Below are 17,740 nucleotides of genomic sequence, written 5' to 3'. Positions count from 1 at the left end.
CTACCTCTAAAATAGATAAATAAATAAAATCTTTAAAAAAAAATTTTAAGGGCGCCTGGGTGGCTCAGTTGGTTAAGCGACTGCCTTTGGCTCAGGTCATGATCCTGGAGTCCTGGGATCGAGTCCCACATCGGGCTCCCTGCTCAGCAGGGAGTCTGCTTCTCCCTCTGACCCTCCTCCCTCTCATGCTCTCTGTCTCTCATTCTCTCTCTCGCAAATAAATAAAAAAAAATCTTTAAAAAAAATCTTAAAAAAAACAATTTTAAAGGTAATGTGTTGGAGGACTACTTCATCTAGACAATAAAGGTAACCCAGAATGATAAGACTCAGAATAGACAGAAGTACCCACAACCCTGTGCCCAAATGTGTAATCACTGTGTGAGTATAATATGAAGGTCAGCAAAAAATCAGAGTTGGGGATGGGAAGAGAGTAATGTTCCAAGAGGATGTGAGCTTCAGAGGAGGACCACACGAAAACTAGTCTGAAAACCCTGGGAGAGCCAGGAAATGTCAGCTCCATTTCCTGGCCTTGAAATAGGAATCACCTTCACTTAAATGGAACCGTGTGGTTGGGTTTCCACTATGGCAAAGAGATCAAAAGATTGTTAAGGACAGGTTTATTAAAAGTTTATTAAAGTTTATTAGAAATAGGATGGTATTTTAGAAAATAAAGTGGGATTAGTAGGAGAATAAGCAAACTAAGTTGTATGGCAAAGAGCAGATAAAAGAAAAAGTGACTAGACAGACTTACATAATGAGGGGAAAGGGCCTTGTGAAGGACACAAGAGTTGCAGGGAGGTGAGAGAGGAAATGTGAATGGAATTATAATGCTAATTTTTGGCTGAATATTGCTTGTCAGAAATGAAGCAAAAGAAATTGAGAGAGAGAGACCAAAAACACTAATTATGCCTGAATATTGTCTAGGAGAGATGAAGCAAAATGGAGATGATCTAGGTGTGATATCTAATATTAGTGTATCCTCTCCTTTAAAGTTTTAGTTTTCAGGTTTAAACATTTTGTTCTGGGAAAAAACATCTAGGCATCTTCTCCAACTCCAACTTTTTCCAAGTATTTATTTATCTTTCAGGATTGGAAATACATTGAATGCCTGATCTACGATGAGCATAATTCAATTCCAGTCCACCCCATTATCCCAGCCTGCTTTATCTATCTATCTATCTGTCTATCTATCTATCTATCATCTATCTATCTATCTATCTATCTATCTATCTATCTATCTATCTATCTATCTATTTTTGAAGTATAATTCATATGCCATAACACTCACCTAAAGTGTCTAATTCAACAGTTGTTTTTTTTTTTTTAAAGATTTTATTTATTTATTTGACAGAGACAGCGAGAGCAGGAACACAAGCAGGGTGAGTGGGAGAGGGAGAAGCAGGCTTCCCGCCGAGCAGGGAGCCCGATGTGGGACTCGATCCCGGGACCCCGGGATCATGACCTGAGCTGAAGGCAGACGCTTAACGACTGAGCCACCCAGGCGCCCTAATTCAACAGTTTTTAGTGTATTCATGAGGTTGTTCAATATTCTTGTATTGCACAATATTGCAATAAGTTTGTATGTATATCACCACTCTCTAATTCCAAAATATTTTCATTTTATTTCTTTATTTATTTTTGAGTATTTTCATTTATTTTCTTTTTTAGAGGGGCAGGGGAAGAAGGAAACGAGAATCTTAAGCAGACTCCACGCCAGTCCACAGCCCAACACAGGGCTCAATCTCATAACCCTGAGATCATGACCTGAAATGAAATCAGGAGTCAGACACTTAATCGACTGAACCATTTTAAAATGAAGTTTTATACCATTAAATTCATTCTCCGTTTCCAGTCTACCACAAACCCTTGGCAAACACTACCTTGGTCTCTGGATTTGCCTATTCTGGACATTTTATATAAATGGAATCATACACTATTTCACCTATTATGTCTGGTGTCTTTCACTAAGCATAATGTTTTCAAGGTTCATCCATGTTGCAGCACGAATCAGAACTTCATTCCTTTTTATGACTAAATAGTGTTCTATTGTATGGATATACCACATTTTTGTTTATCCAATTCTGTAATGGATAGACGTTTGCCTTGTTTCCACTTTTTAGCTACCATGACTAATGCTGCTATAGACACTGAAGTACAGGTTTTTGTGTGGACATATATTTTCATTTGTCTTGATTATATAAGTAGGAGTGGAATTGCTGGGTCGTACAATAACTGTAACTTTTTGGGAAACCACCAAACTGTTTTCCAAAGCAGGTGCACCATTTTATATTCCCACTAGAAGTATATGAGGGTTCCAGTTTCTCCACTTTCTCACCAACACTTCCTGTTTTCAAGTTTTTTTATTAGAGCCATCCTAGTGCCTGTGAAGTGGTATGTCATTTTGGTTTTTGTTTGCATTTCCCTAATGACCAGTGTTGAGCATATTTGCATGTGCTGATTTCCCTTTTGTATATCATCTTTGGGGAGATGTCATTTAAATTATTTTTCCATTTTCTAGTTGGGTTGTCTTTTTATTGTTGATTATAAGAGTTTTTTATATATTCTGGATACTATACCCTTGTCACTAAATGATTTGCAAATATTTTTTCCCATTTATGGGTTATCTTTTTATTTCCTTGATAATGTCCTCTGAATAACAAAAGTTTTTAATTTTGATAAAGTCCAACATATCTTTTTCTTTGGTTGCTTATGCTTTAGATGCCATATCTAAGAACTCAGCATATTTATAAATAGCAACTCTTTTCACTCTCAAAAGTGTCCTGGTAGACAACAATTTATATAGACAATCTACAAATAACAATCTCAAGGATAGGTAGTTAGAAGGCCCTGGGCAGGTGGTTGAGTAAATACTGACTTATTTTATCCTTACCTCAACATAGCTAGTGCTATCATTTGGCTTCTCCCTAAAGGAAATCTGTTGTAGTTGCCATTTTGTATACTTACTCAACAGATTTATGTTGACCCTTACTATGTGTCAGGTACCTTTCCAAAAGGCAGAAAATAGCACCAGGAGATTGCAAAGAGAAAACTTTAAAAAATGCCTCTCTTTCTTTCTTTCTTTCTTTTTCTTTCTTTCTTTCTTTCTTTCTTTCTTTCTTTCTTTCTTTCTTTCTTTCTTTCTTTCTTTCTTTCTTTTTCTTTCTTTCTTCCTTCCTTCCTTCTTTCCTTCGTTTCTTTCTTCCTTCCTTCCTTCTTTCCTTCCTTCCTTTCTTTCTTTCTTTCTTTTTTGTAAAAGCAATATAAACAATTACAAATATCAAAAAGATAAAAAGGCCTGTAATCTCATTGTTCAAATACAATAATTTTATTTTTATTTATTCCCTTATAATCTTTGTTCATAACCACACACATATTTTAACATGGCTGAGGTATAAAGGGATTTTATATTTTGCTTTTGCTTTTTTACAGCTTTTTTTATCTTAAATATATAAGAAACTTTTTTTTTTTTAAGTTTTGATCTCAGAGAGCATAAGGGAAAGGAAGCAGACAAAAGGAGAAGATGTGTAAACCAATAAGATACGATTAAGATGAGCAAGTATGGTCTATAAATGGATTTGTGCTCTGGTCTGTGAATGCCTGTAGGTTGGCAAATTGAGTTCAGGAGTATATAATTCTATTCCATATTATTAACATTTTTCTTTTTCTTCCTGATCTATGACTCCGGCTCCACTGATTACGATAATCAGATTATATGGTTAATTTAATGTGAGTTATTGTTCATACTGGTCAGTTCAATATTTGCATCTAGACAATATTCTCCCTTCTAAGTTTGTAGCTAAGCAAGAAGTTTGACATATAAACTAATTTTTATTAGAATTTATTTCAAAAATAACATGTCCCGAAGAAGTTAATAATAGACATATACATATAAATACAGTAACTGGTAAGAACTATCATAAGTATATCATATAATATTGTATATAGTTTTTCCTCACATGTGATAATTCAGTAGGAATATTATTTATCAACCAGGTAGAGTTTGCCCTTTTACTAGGGAAGTTCAATTTCTTATTAGACAAATAATCTTAGATTATGAATTTTACAACAAATTATATGGCTCTTAATATTATCATGTTATCGTGTATAATTATTGTTCCAATATATTTCATTTTTAAGTAGATAATTATCCATCATCAGTTTTTACATTCATATGTCTCCAACTGATGAATAAGGTTTTGGTGGGATGGCTTATATGCTATTTATAAAGAACAAAATATCCCTAAATGAAAGCACTAAATTATTCTCTTAAGTTACCTGTATACAGGTAAACAGTTTACTTGTCTAAAGAGCTTGCAGCTAAAGTTGACAGTTTGTGTAATATTTACTAACACAGCCCTCCTCTTCAGTCCTAGTTCTGGCTTGACCTATCCCATTCCTTGGGTTTTGGCTCATGTTTAGAACCAAGCTGCTAATGACATTAAATTTTTTTCCTTCACCTTGATAGATTAACTACATGATTAATTTGGCTTATGATGGTGCTTCCTGTGGTTCCCATCAGGAACTTTCTGGCAGGGAAAAATTGACAAGCTGACCAAGGACTCTCATCTAAATCCTCTCAGCCCCATTTTTATTGATTCCCCACAGACACCTCCTCCCCTCTTCCTGGAATCTGCTCTGGATCCCATCAACCAGAATGTTCTTTCCCTGGCTACTGAAGATTTCTTGCTGCCCAGTCCTCCCCCTTACCATGGAAACCTTCCTGTCCAGCTGCTCAAATCTTTCAGGGTCACATTCTCCCTATCTTCCAAGGTAAAACTGTACTAAAGGAATAAGCCAGAAGAGATCTCCAGGATTTTCTCTCCCACCCCAGGTAAAAGCATCTTAACATCAACCTCCCGAAGTCTCTTTCCTTATCTTATGAAAACCAGAAGAATGATTCTAATCATGAGATTTTAAAGCCAGAAGTGAATTGAAAAAGAGTATCATAGTAAACTCTAGAGTCATTTTAGGTCCTTTTCACTCCTTGCCAATTATACTTACCTACAAGTAGGAGATAGCAGTTTTTCATCTCCCCTCAGGTTCATATAACTAAATGCTAGCAATATTATAACCAGGAACTGATGTTTAGATGGCTATGTGTAATGAAATGACTATGAATGCGAATTTGATATGCCGTATGTATGTGGCTGTGATTAAGCCACATGTGATTAAGAGTTGAAAGAAAACCAAATAAATGAAAATGATTGTCATGTGGAGGTAGTAGGATTATGTTTTTGTTTCGTTGAGTTTTGAAAAGTTGTATTTTTAAGCTGATGTGAATAACAATATTTTAAAATAAATATGACTACATATGTATAAAAGAAAAACTTTCAAAAGTACTGTTCAGTTTAACATATTTTGTATAGTTCTGAATACATATGGTACTATGATAATATGAAAAAGATATCAGACAAGGATTCAGAAAGCCTAGTTTTAAATCTTACTTCGGAATCTTGTTCCAAACATGGACAAATAACCTAGCTATTCTGGACTTTGGTTTCTATTTCTTCCAAATAATAGCTATTCTATTAACTTTGAAGCGTTTTTTTTTTTTTGTAAGAATAGCAGTAGAATATTTGAATTTTAAAATTGGAAGAGATCTTAGAGACCTAATATGCATGCTCATTTTCCAGAGGAGGAAATTGAAGCCCAAAGAGATTAAATGGCTTGCTTATAAAATATATGGCAGCAGCTTTGGAACAAAACCATAAAGTTTATGCACATGTAAAACACAGTATTTCGTAGTCTGATTGGAGAATAAGGAATTGGAAGGGACTTTAGGTATCCTAGTCAAGTGTGGGCATAATTGCAATCGTTTCTTGCATAAAGTATTATTAAATGCATGGTAGCAAATCCACATTTGCTCAATATTCTTCCTTAGAAACACTAGCCCTGAGTTTAACTGCTTCTTTCAAGGTTAGATGATCTACTATTACTTACTTGTCATCATAGATCAAGATCTATGCTGTGTTGTAAGTAGCACTTCTTGGCTGAATATTTATAATAGTAGTTTACCAACTGAAGAAAATCCTACCCATGGCCAAAGGTTCTTATTAGAAATTTAGTGCTAGGGGCACCTGGGTGGCTCAGCCAGTTGGGCTGCTGACTCTTGGTTTCAGCTCAGATCATGATCTCAGGGTGGTGAGATCAAGCCCACTGTCAGTTCCAAGCTTAGTGCGGAGTCTCGAGAATTCTCTCTCTCTCCCTCTCCTTCCGCCTCTCCCCCCAGCTCATGTACGTTCCCTCTCTCAAACACACTCTCTCTAAACTAAATAAATCTTAAATAAAAAAAGAAATTTAGTGCTAAAAGCTGTCACAGAGGGGCGCCTGGGTGGCTCAGTTGGTTAAGTGGCTTACTCTTGATTTCAGCACAAGTCATGTTCTCAGGGTCCTGGGATCAAGCCCTGCATTGGGCTTCATGCTCAGCATCTGCTTGGGATTCTCTCTCTCTCTGTCTCTCCCTCTGCCCCTCCCCCCACTCGCATGCGCGCTCTCTCTCTCTCTCTCTCTAAAAATAAATAAATCTTAAAAAAAAAAAAAACTGTCACAGATTACAGCAAACTCAGCAGCACATTGACAAATAATTCTTGATAGACCAAAAAGTAGAAAGCTGTATCACAAAGGGCCAGCAGATCTTTTGTTGGAGTGGAGTATCAGTGTGATTTCAGGCTTTAGATCATATTGAAATTGACAGAGTGGAAGCTGTGCCTGACCCATGTGTTTTGTGACATGAGCTTGCCACATGTACACTCCAGTTTCCTTGATGATTTCATCAACACTGAACAACCTGATATGACTGAGTGGATCACTAATAAACTTCCAGAGCTCTATTTCCCAAAATCGGCTCTGAAGGAAGACTAGTTCTCAAAGATACTAGTATGCATTCCTTTAAAAAAGAGATTATATTCCATTGCCAAATAAGCTTGGGAAACACTGCATGAAGTGCAGCCTACCAATATACATGATGATTCTCTAGAAGATAGCTACATTAACATATAGTCTTTATCAAATTTATTTAAGAATGCCTATTTAAAGGAACACCTATTAACTTTTTTTTTTTTTTAAGATTTTATTTATTTGACAGAGAGAGACACAGCGAGAGAGGGAACACAAGCAGGGGGAGCGGGAGAGGAAGAAGCAGGCTTCCCGCGGAGCAGGGAGCCTGATGGGGGGCTCGATCCCAGGACCCTGGGATCATCTCCCTTCCAGCTCTAAAATTCTAGTGTTGTTATTTTTGTACTACATACTCAGTTAAAATGAATTACACTTTCTGCTTTGGGCCTGCTCAAACTATTTTCCAGAGTTTTTTTAGTATCTAATAGAGTACGTACATCCTACTCATTCATTCTTATGCATCCTTCAAAGCCCATTTTATTTATTTATTTATCTTTAAAACTTTTATTTATTTATTTATTTTTAAAGATTTTATTTATTTGACAGAGAGAGATACAGCGAGAGAGGGAACACAAGCAGGGGGAGTGGGAGAGGGAGAAGCAGGCTTCCCGCCGAGCAGGGAGCCCGATGCAGGACTCGATCCCAGGACCCCGGGATCATGACCCGAGCCAAAGGCAGACGCGTAACGACTGAGCCACCCAGGCGCCCCTATTTATTTTTATTTTTTAAAAAGACTTTATTTATTTATTTGAGAAAGAGAGAGCATGAGCAGGGGGAGGGGTAGAGGGAGAGGGAAAGCAGACTCCCTGCTGAGCGCGGGACCCAATGCGAAACTCAGTCCCAGGACCCCCAAGATCATGACCTGAGCTGAAGTCAGCCACCTAACTGACTGAGCCACCCAGGTGCCCCTTTTCTAATTTTTAAAAAAGATTTTATTTATTCATTTATTTTGAGAGACAGAGAGAGGGAGTGCGGGGAGAGGGGCAGAGGGAGAGGGAGAGAGAGAATCACAAGCAAACTCCACGCTGAGCTTGGAGCCCAATGTGGGGCTCAATCTTTGGACCCTGACATTATGACCTGAGCCGAAATCAAGAATTAGACACCTAGCCAACTAAACCACCCAGGTGCCCCCAAAGCCCATTTTAAATGTCATCTTTTTCTTTAAACCCTTCATGAGTCTCCCAGCAGGACTTCATAATAATTGCTCTCTCCTTTAGGATCCATAATACTTTTGTACCTTTCTCAGGGTAATTTATAGTACCCAATGTGTGTGTGTGTGTGTGTGTCTGTCTGTCTGTCTGTCTGTGTTTGTGTGTGTGTCTATATATATCAAGTGGAGTAAAGAGGATGCCTAGGGGAATTCTTGGCAGGAGATGGAGCCTGAGCAGAGTGGTGAGGGCTTATGGACTGGGTGCTGGCACAGGGTTTGGGAGCAGGATAAGGAAAGGAGAAAGTTGCGGGGTGCTTATGGTGGCTAATTTTGGAGTTTCAGAACCATAGTGGGGTAAGGGCAGCATCCTCCAAAAGGAGAGATGGCAGCTATGGGTGATTGCTTAAATATAGAGGAGGTATTCAAACAAGTAAATATCTCAAGGATAATAAGATCCAGGTTTCTCTCTGTAGGAGAAAGGAGTTACAAATACAGGAGAAAACTAGAATACACTGTGTGATGCTGGATTGGAGGTATTACTGTGAACATATGGTTTTTCAATATATATTGTTAGATAAAGAAATGTAGTTGTAAGTGTGTGTGTGAGTATACATAAATAGTTATATATATAGATGCACTGTATGAGTGTATAAATATTCCCTAGCCACATCCACTAAGACAGACTGAGCAGTGATACCCCAATAGCAGTGAGTATACCTAGTGCTTCTAAATACCATTCTCCACTAAAAGGAGCCAGGGCTCCTGGATAAATGGCTGCATCTAGTGTTGGGACAAGAAGAGCCTAGAATATCTTACTGTGCCAGAAAATAAGGGAGTGCTCAAAGAATGATGGAGGTGTGTCAGAAGGGCATAGAATAGTAAAATATTAATGTAGACTATGCATGGTGAGTATGTGGTATATAAAACTCAAGTTTTCTGTATTTTATTTATTTTTTTTAAGTATTTTTATTTATATATTTTTAAGAGAGAGAACAGCACGAGCAGGGGGCATGGCAGGCAGAAGGAGAAGCAGGCTCCCTGCTGAGCAGGGACCCCAATGTGGGACTTGCCCAAGCTGAAGGCAGTCATCTAACGGACTGAGCCACCCAGGTGCCCCAAATTTTCTGTATTTTAAAAATGTTTTACGGGCAGGGCGCCTGGGTGGCTCAGTTGGTTAAGCAACTGCCTTCGGCTCAGGTCATGATCCTGGAGTCCCTGGATCGAGTCCCGCATCGGGCTCCCTGCTCGGCAGGGAGTCTGCTTCTCCCTCTGACCCTCCCCCCTCTCATGTGCTCTCTGTCTCTCTCATTCTCTCTGTCTCAAATAAATAAATAAAATCTTTAAAAAAAAAAAATGTTTTACGGGCACCTGGGTGGCTCAGTTGGTTAAGCGACTGCCTTCGGCTCAGGTCATGATCCTGGAGTCCCTGGATCGAGTCCCGCATCGGGCTCCCTGCTCAGCAGGGAGTCTGCTTCTCCCTCTGACCCTCCCCCCTCTCATGTGCTCTCTCTCTCCTCTCATCCTCTCTCTCAAATAAATAAATAAAATCTTTAAAAAAAATGTTTTACAATAAAATATTGCAAAAGAATTTAAAACACACAAAGACACAGAAACCAGCATGAATGGGGCTCCTCCAGACCAAACTCGGGACAATTTGAACATCAAAATAAATAATGATAGAAATAGATTATAACCATTTAATTAAAAACTCTGAATTTATACTGATATAAATAAATTAATTAAAATTTTGATGAGAAAATACATAATTTCAAAGAATCTCCTCCCACAAAATACTTATTAATTATAAAGGGGAAATAAGTAACTTTATAGTGGAGAAGCCTGACAGATACTGCTTTATTAAAATAAACATCAATATGGGGCACCTGGGTGGCTCAGTCGTTAAGCGTCTGCCTTCGGCTCAGGTCATGGTCCCAGGGTCCTGGGATCGAGCCCCGCATCGGGCTCTCTGCTCTGCTGGAAGCCTGCTCTCCCTTTCCCGCTCCCTCTGCTTGTGTTCCTCCTCTCGCTGTATCTCTCTCTGTCAAATAAATAAAATCTTTAAAAAAATAAAATAAGGGCGCCTGGGTGGCTCAGTTGGTTAAGCGACTGCCTTCGGCTCAGGTCATGATCCTGGAGTCCCTGGATCGAGTCCCGCATCAGGCTCCCTGCTCGGCAGGGAGTCTGCTTCTCCCTCTGACCCTCCTCCCTCTCATGCTGTCTCTCATTCTCTCTGTCTCAAATAAATAAATAAAATCTTTTAAAAAAATAAAATAAAATAAAAATAAACATCAATAATGAGATTAAAATGTGCCACTTGATAGGATGCAATTTTTTATTTTTTATTTTTTAAAGATCTTATTTATTAATAAATTATGTCAGAGAGAGAGAGCACAAGCAGGGGAAGCTGCCGACAGAGGGAGAAGCAGGCTCCCTGCTGAGCAAGGAGCCCAGTGCGGGACTCCATCCCAGGACCCTGGGATCATGACCTGAGCCAAAGGCAGACACAACCTACTGAGCCACCCAAGCGTCTGAGAGGATGCAACTGTTACCAAACTCAAACTTGTCCATGCACCTGATGCACAGTAAGCGAACATCTTGGACACGAGTTTTCAAGCTAGCTAAGAAAGCTCTATTGTCAGAAGGGCAGCCCAAAGAGAAGGCAGGGAATTATTCCCAAGGTTGCTGTGTCCTGTTAAGCCTAGAGACAGCTTATGTATGTTTGGGGAAGGATGTGAATACATGAGAGGAGGGTGAGGGGTTTCTTGACGCCTTGATGGGAAGGAAACTTGAAACAATCTGGAGGTATGCATTCTTCTGGACAATGAGGCCCTATTTGGGACCTGGTAAGATCAGGTATGTCAGATAATTTCAAGACAAGTGTTATCATCGAGTCCCCATTAGGTTTCTACAATCAGTGGGTAAACAGGGGAGCAAGAGTGGAAAAACTAAAGTTAATGATTGATTAGAGGTGCATAAAACATAAGTAAGGAACAAAACAGAATGTGCAGCTAAGTTAATAATGCAACTAATACAACTATAGTTCTGCTTATGCTTTCAAAACAGGTTGAGAAACCAAGCATCAGGCCTCACAATTAGAACACAGCATTACTCCTGTGGCAGTCCTGTCATAGACACTTAACCTGATTCTAATCATAAATATACATCAGACAGATGGAAAGTGAAAGCCATTCTACAAAATAATTGGCCGGGAATCTTCAAAAGTGTCAAGGTTATGAAAGTCAAGGAAAGACTGAGGAAGTGTTCCAGATTGAGAGCAACTAAAGATACATGACAAGTAAACCGAATGCTTGATTCTGAACTGAATCCTTTTACCATAAAAAACATTAAGAGACAACGGCCAAACGTAATGTATCATGTAAATTTATTTTGGTAGATGGTGACTACATAGTTGAGGTGCTTATTAGTAAGACACACCACACACTGAAGCATTTAGGAAGAATGTGGCATCATGTAGGCAACTTAAATGGCAAATGGTTCTGGAAAAATGTTCTTTGTCCTATAGTTGCAACATTATTGTAACCTTGAGACTGTTTCAAAATAAAAACTGAAAATTATATTCAAAACGCTGAGTATACTGGAAAAACTCACTTGACTTGGAGCCAAGTGGCTGTGAGTCCCAATTCCACCACTGACTCAGAGTGTGACCTTGAGTAAGGCGCTTTGTTAGGCCCCAGTCTCATGCTCTAAAACCAGGAGTAGCACTACAAGGCTCTCTAGGGTCCCTTCCATGTCTAACCTAACACCATCCACAGCCACAGCACTCCCTGCCTGAATTTCTCCAGACTCCAGTTGTGTCCTGGCCTTCAGATGCCCCAGTGCCGCCCCTAGGGATTCTGGCTGACGATGACAACAGACAAAAGTAGTTGTGGCCAAGATCTCCCGACTGCAAAGCCAATGTCCTGGCCTCAATCAACTTGGGCAGCACTCTCCCCCATCGCTCTTTCGGCGGTGGAGCAGTCACGCCTGCCAGAGTGGGTGCTCGATGGCTCGGCGGCCGGCTGAGGGGGCCTAGAATCGGCAGCGCGGCGCAGGGCGCGCTCCCAATCGCTGGCTCCCGCCGCGCTCGCGGCTCCGAGCTTTCCGGCTCCGCCCCGCGCGCGCCCTTCCCGCCGCACTGCCTCGCAGTCGCCGCCACCGGCAAGTCCCGGCGTTGCCCTGCTGCGCTGTGGAGCCGGTAACGTGGCAGGACTGGGACGGGCGCTGAGCCGTGAGGGACCCCAGAAGGTGAGCAGTCTGGGATCCTGGGAGTGGGGACGCTGCGGGCGCGAGGGGGCGGGGCCCGTGCTGCCTGCCCATTGGGAGGGACATCACACCCGGGCCTGCGCTGTGAGTTGAGCGGCTTGGGACTCCCCGGGGTGGTCGCGGCTGCGAAGTGGTGGAGGAAGCTGAGACCCTGGGTGCGGGAAGGGGTGGAGGGATTAGGTGTCGTGACTGAAGGGGCCGGAATCCTCCGAGGAGGGACTGCACTGGTGCGCGGGGACGACCGAATGGCCAGTGCAGTCAGTCCTCCTTTCCTCCGGCTCCGGGAAAGTCTGGTTTTACCCGAGCACAACAGGTAGGCGTGGACTCTGCCCGCCGGCGGGAGCCCCGCAGTCCTGGCGTACGAGGAAGGTCGGAAGGTCGGAACCCGACTGGCCGGACCCGCCCAAGTGGCGCCCATTGCGCCCCAGATCGGTCGGAGCGGGGCCCGAGGCGCTCTGAGCGCCCGCACCACCCTCAAGGCGGCTTTCCAGAAGCGCTCTGGAAAAGGGAGTGGATATTGCCTTCTACGGAGGACTATTTCCACTCCTCTCAGGGAAAAAAAGCCTTTGCTGGAGTAGCATTTGCTTAGTGTGAGGAACATTTCCTCTTACCGTACTCTTGGCCAGCAAAACGACATTTCAAGTGATCATGAAGTGTTTAGGAACTTTATAAAGTGCTTTATGGTGCTTACTAATCATAATAATACATACCTCTGGCAAATTAGATGATTTTCGTAACTGTCAAGTCAGATAATAGGAGCCAAATGCTTTGAGCTCCTTCCTTAAGGATCATAATTACACATTATTTTTATGTGCGTTCATTTATTCAAATATTCAGCACCTTTTGTGTGTAGGCTTCGCACCCTGAAGGAACTTACAGCCAAGAGGAGATGCTGAAAGGAGGGGGGAGAATGTGCCCACAAGTACTGTTCAGAATTTTGGAGAAAATAATCTAGTGAGGTTAAAGTGTAAGGAAAGCAGAAGTCTCCTTAGAGCTGAGCATTAGATGGATGAGGAGAGAAGAATTACCTTGTTTCATTTTCCACATGTTTCAGAAAATGTGTCTTGGATAAAGTCATTTTAGATGACTTTAGCCATGAAGCTGAGACTTGTCATATTTTAATACCATTGATTTTTTCTTTAATAAAATGGATAAGAAGGCATGGTTTATAACATAAGAATAGTGGCAATTGGAAAAAGTACTGGAGGTTGAATTTGTCTTAGAATGCAGTTATTTTATATAGATAGCTATTAATATAGGAAAACACTTGTGACCTGACAGTCAAGAGACCTGAATTTAAGTACTTTTGTTTTTAAGCGAGGCATCTGTCTTCCATCCAGCTTTCCTTCAGATAGGGGATTGAGCCACTTATAACTTTTTTGAGCCTTTCTTAATTATCTTATGAACAGAATAAAGGTTAACTGGATGTGTTTAGGCCCCTTACTATTCTAAAATTCTTTTGTTCTAAATCCTGGATAACTGCAATAAAAAAAAAAAAAAAAAAAAAAGCTTTTTTGGAGCATGTATCCTGTACCGCTAATCTTAAAACAATGGTATGGTTCTAATTTCACTAAATAAAATGTTTTATATGTGTACTTTTTCAGTAATTTAATTATACTTATTGCCTGGATAATGCTTCTCTGTGGGTAAATATATGAGCATCTATTTATATTCTTTTGTTTGTATGGTAACTGTATGATGAATATATGCATGTTTTTGTGTATATACATCATTTATTTAGTACATTTTTTAGGTAAGATTATCAGAAAATTGAAATTACCTATTGAAACACCAGAAAAAAAATTTTTTTCTTCAATATTTTAGGAGGAGAGCTGAAAAGAAAGGAAAAAAAAACATACATGTACAAAGTCCCTTCATTTTAATTCCAGTGTTGAAAAGTCTCTGGAAAGTTTTTTTCTTAACTCATTTGGCAGTAAAATATAATGTAAACTGATATGAAGCTATTTATAGTCATTATTTAATCCCACCTTATGTGAGTATGTTTTATCTTTTGCTGCAGAAATATCAATGAGTTGATTGATGGAGTGCTGCCCCAGACTGTCTTGGGGGGTTAGAGGTAATAGATGGTATGTTCACTGTATTACTTGAGTGGGGCCATAAGGGTCGCAGCCAAAAGGCAGAGTAATAATGGAGTTGTTCCAGGGAGCTGTACTTGGCAAAGTTAGGAGCCTAGCTGGGGATCTGGCAAAGAGTAAGAAGCAGTGTCTGTCAATAAAACCCTTCTGGTAGGGCTCCAAGAAGGTCAGAAATGTAGCTAAATTCTAGGTTGGATATTCCATAGGATATGTTGTGATTTAGAAGTGAGAGCCATGAGGAAAAGCCAAGATGTCAGACCATAGTGTGAATTAAGGCTGATTCTGTGAATGCTAACCCTGATGTAAGAAGGGGAAAAAAGGGGATATTCTAAGGCAGGCAGGGTCTAAACCAAGAAGTCCTAAGTTACAGATCACATGAACAGCAAATACAAGAATAGAGTTATTGGAAAATTGGGCAAGGATTCCTGGCCTCTTCTGACCTGGAAGAATAATGGCATCCTGTGCACTTTGCTCTTGTACTTAGTAGTCTCATGTTGCCCTGCTTTTTAAAATGTCTCTACTTTATTAAATAGTATTTTGGTTGCTTCCGCCACCATTAGCATCCTGCTTTGACTTCTTCCTGATCCCAATGACTTTGCTCCTTCACTTTTAATATGGTGTTCTGTCCCACCCTAGCTAGAATCCAGATAATTGGATTATTAGTTATACCTAAACTAAGAATGAATAGGCTGTGAGAGACCTCTCAAGAGACCCAGGTCAGTAAAGTTCATGATCTTTGAAAGAATTAATTACCTTTATATCCTTTAAAAAAACAAAACAAGACTTTGTTTTCTTCTTACTGGAGTTTCAACTTGGTACCAAGTAGTGAGATTGTTTAGATAGTTACTTTCAGATGAGTGAGGTGGGAGATAAAGAGAATAAATTTTCTATCTTAAAATGTACTTTCTGGCACTCCTCAGTGCCCAGAATGAAATCTGTCTTCCTAGAGGGAGATAGAAGAGTTGGTTTGCGGAACAAAGAGTGATAAAAATTGTCAAGAATATCCAAAGACTGAACTAACACTGTTGGTACTTACTGATTTACTGTCTAGATGGGAAGAGTCCTTTGAAAGTTGATGTCTCTAGTAGGAGACCTCACACTTTAACAAGAAGCCTCAAAGTACCGACATAAGAGGAGAATGAAGTGATTAAAAAAAAAACAACAACAAACCCAAAGTTATAATGATTAGGTACTTCAGTGGGTATAGCAGTACCTGTCAGTAATCGCGGTACCTGTCAGTGATAGTGATTAGAGAGACTTTATGAAGAGGCTGTATGAAGTAGTTGAAGGAACATGGACATTGAAACCAGACAGATGGAGGCATTATCTTACTCTACTTAAATGACATCTTGACCTTGGACACATTTCTTGTTACCATCATCTGTAAAATCAGGATAATAATATTTAAGTTTCAGTGTTACAAGGATTAAAAGTTTCTAGTAAGTAAATTGTCAAAGAATGTTACTTCCTTCTCCAATCACTGCCTTAAGAGTTGGTTCTTATTGCTGAGTACTTGCTTCCCCACAACACTTCCTTTTACCCTTAAGGGGTTTTCTCTTTTGTAATCTGGAAGGAGAATTACCAGAATGGGCAGAACTTCAGTGGGGCCCCCATTGGCAGTCTCCTTCACTTAACTCAGTTTCTGTCATTGTTCTCATCCCTAACAGTAATCTGCAGTACCTCAGAAAAACAGAAGAGGTAGGCAAAGTCAGTCACATCCCTACTTGTGGCATTTTTTTATGCCAGTTCATAAATTTCCCTGTAACTCCTGTTTCTTTCCTTTTTCATCCTAACTTCTCTATCTCATAGGGTGTGTTCTCCATTGGTTCTTGGAACTGTGTGCATCTGCCATTCCTCTTGGCTTGTATGCAGTGATAAGCAGCATTCTCCCCATCCCTACCAAGGTTGCAGGAAACACTCTTGGAATCTTACTGCACTTGATTTATTTTCATTATATATTAAAATAAGATAGTGCTGTGTCTGGGCATGTTACAAGTTAGACTTTGTGTGAAATGACAAGAAACATGGATTAAGTTGATTTTATGAGAATTTGTAGTCAGAATTCCCCCCAAAATGTTAAATTTATGGTTTTTAGTTTGGAAGGGGTGTGATGTGAAACTTAGTTATAAGTATGAATAACACAGATTTTTATGTGAACTTTTTTTTATTTTTTTATTGTTATGTTAATCCCCATACATTACATCATTAGTTTTAGATATAGTGTTCCATGATTCATTGTTTGTGCATAACACCCAGTGCTCCATGCAGAACGTGCCCGCCTCAATACCCATCACCAGGCTAACCCATCCTCCCACCCCCCCCTCCCCTCTAGAACCCTCAGTTTGTTTCTCGGAGTCCATCATCTCTTATGGTTCGTCTACCCCTCCGATTTCCCCCCCTTCATTCTTCCCCTCCCGCTAACTTCTTTTTTTTTTTTTTCCTTAACATATATTGCATTATTTGTTTCAGAGGTACAGATCTGAGATTCAACAGTCTTGCACAATTCACAGCGCTTACCAGAGCACATAACCTCCCCAGTGTCTATCACCCAGCCACCCCATCCCTCCCACCCCTCCCCCCACTCCAGCAACTCTCAGTTTGTTTCCTGAGATTAAAAATTCCTCATATCAGTGAGGTCATATGATACATGTCTTTCTCTGTTTGACTTATTTCGCTCAGCATAATACCCTCCAGTTCCATCCACGTTGTTGCAAATGGCAAGATCTCATTCCTTTTGATGGCTGCATAATATTCCATTGTATATATATACCACATCTTTTTTTTTTTTTTTTAAAGATTTATTTATTTATTTATTTATTTGCCAGAGAGAGATATAGCGAGAGCAGGAACACAAGCCGGGGGAGTGGAAGAGGGAGAAGCAGGCTTCCTGCTGAGCAGGGAGCCCAATGTGGGACTCGATCCCAGGACCCTGGGATCATGACCTGAGCCAAAGGAAGACGCTTAACGACTGAGCCACCCAGGCGCCCTATACCACATCTTCTTTATCCATTCATCTGTCGATGGACATCTTGGCTCTTTCCACAGTTTGGCTATTGTGTACATTGCTGCTATAAACATCGGGGTGCACGTACCCTTTCGGATCCCTACTTTTGTATCTTCGGGGTAAATACCCAGTAGTGCAATTGCTCTATTTTCAACTTTTTGAGGAACCTCCATACTGTTTTCCAGAGTGGCTGCACCAGCTTGCATTCCCACCAACAGTGTAGGAGGGTTCCCCTTTCTCCGCATCCCCGCCAACATCTGTCATTTCCTGACTTGTTAATTTTAGCCATTCTGACTGGTGTGAGGTGGTATCTCATTGAGGTTTTGATTTGGA

The 17,740-nt window shown here is 40.3% G+C and overlaps 1 protein-coding gene across 10 annotated transcripts in view; it reads left to right on the top strand.

The window, feature by feature from the left end:
• The first annotated feature begins 12,121 nt into the window (after window positions 1-12,121).
• Window positions 12,122-17,740, top strand: part of HEATR5A (HEAT repeat containing 5A) — a 117,819-nt gene continuing 112,200 nt past the window's right edge. For 4 of the 10 annotated variants that reach the window (XR_010405133.1, XM_064570919.1, XM_064570923.1 and 1 more), the window contains exon 1: window positions 12,122-12,289. The gene's annotated coding sequence lies outside the window, so the exon portion shown is untranslated. Of the gene's footprint in view, window positions 12,290-12,427; window positions 12,621-17,740 lie in introns of those variants that run through there. The other 6 variants (XM_064570924.1, XM_064570921.1, XM_064570920.1 and 3 more) reach the window with 3 other exon arrangements.

This window comes from Mirounga angustirostris, unplaced genomic scaffold (assembly GCF_029215605.1).
Source record: "Mirounga angustirostris isolate CCGP_5_RB_7025 unplaced genomic scaffold, mMirAng1.0.hap1 SCAF_9, whole genome shotgun sequence".
Taxonomy (NCBI): domain Eukaryota; kingdom Metazoa; phylum Chordata; class Mammalia; order Carnivora; family Phocidae; genus Mirounga; species Mirounga angustirostris.
The sequence above is the reverse complement of the archived record's forward strand: the minus strand, read 5'-3'. Positions and strand labels throughout refer to the sequence as shown.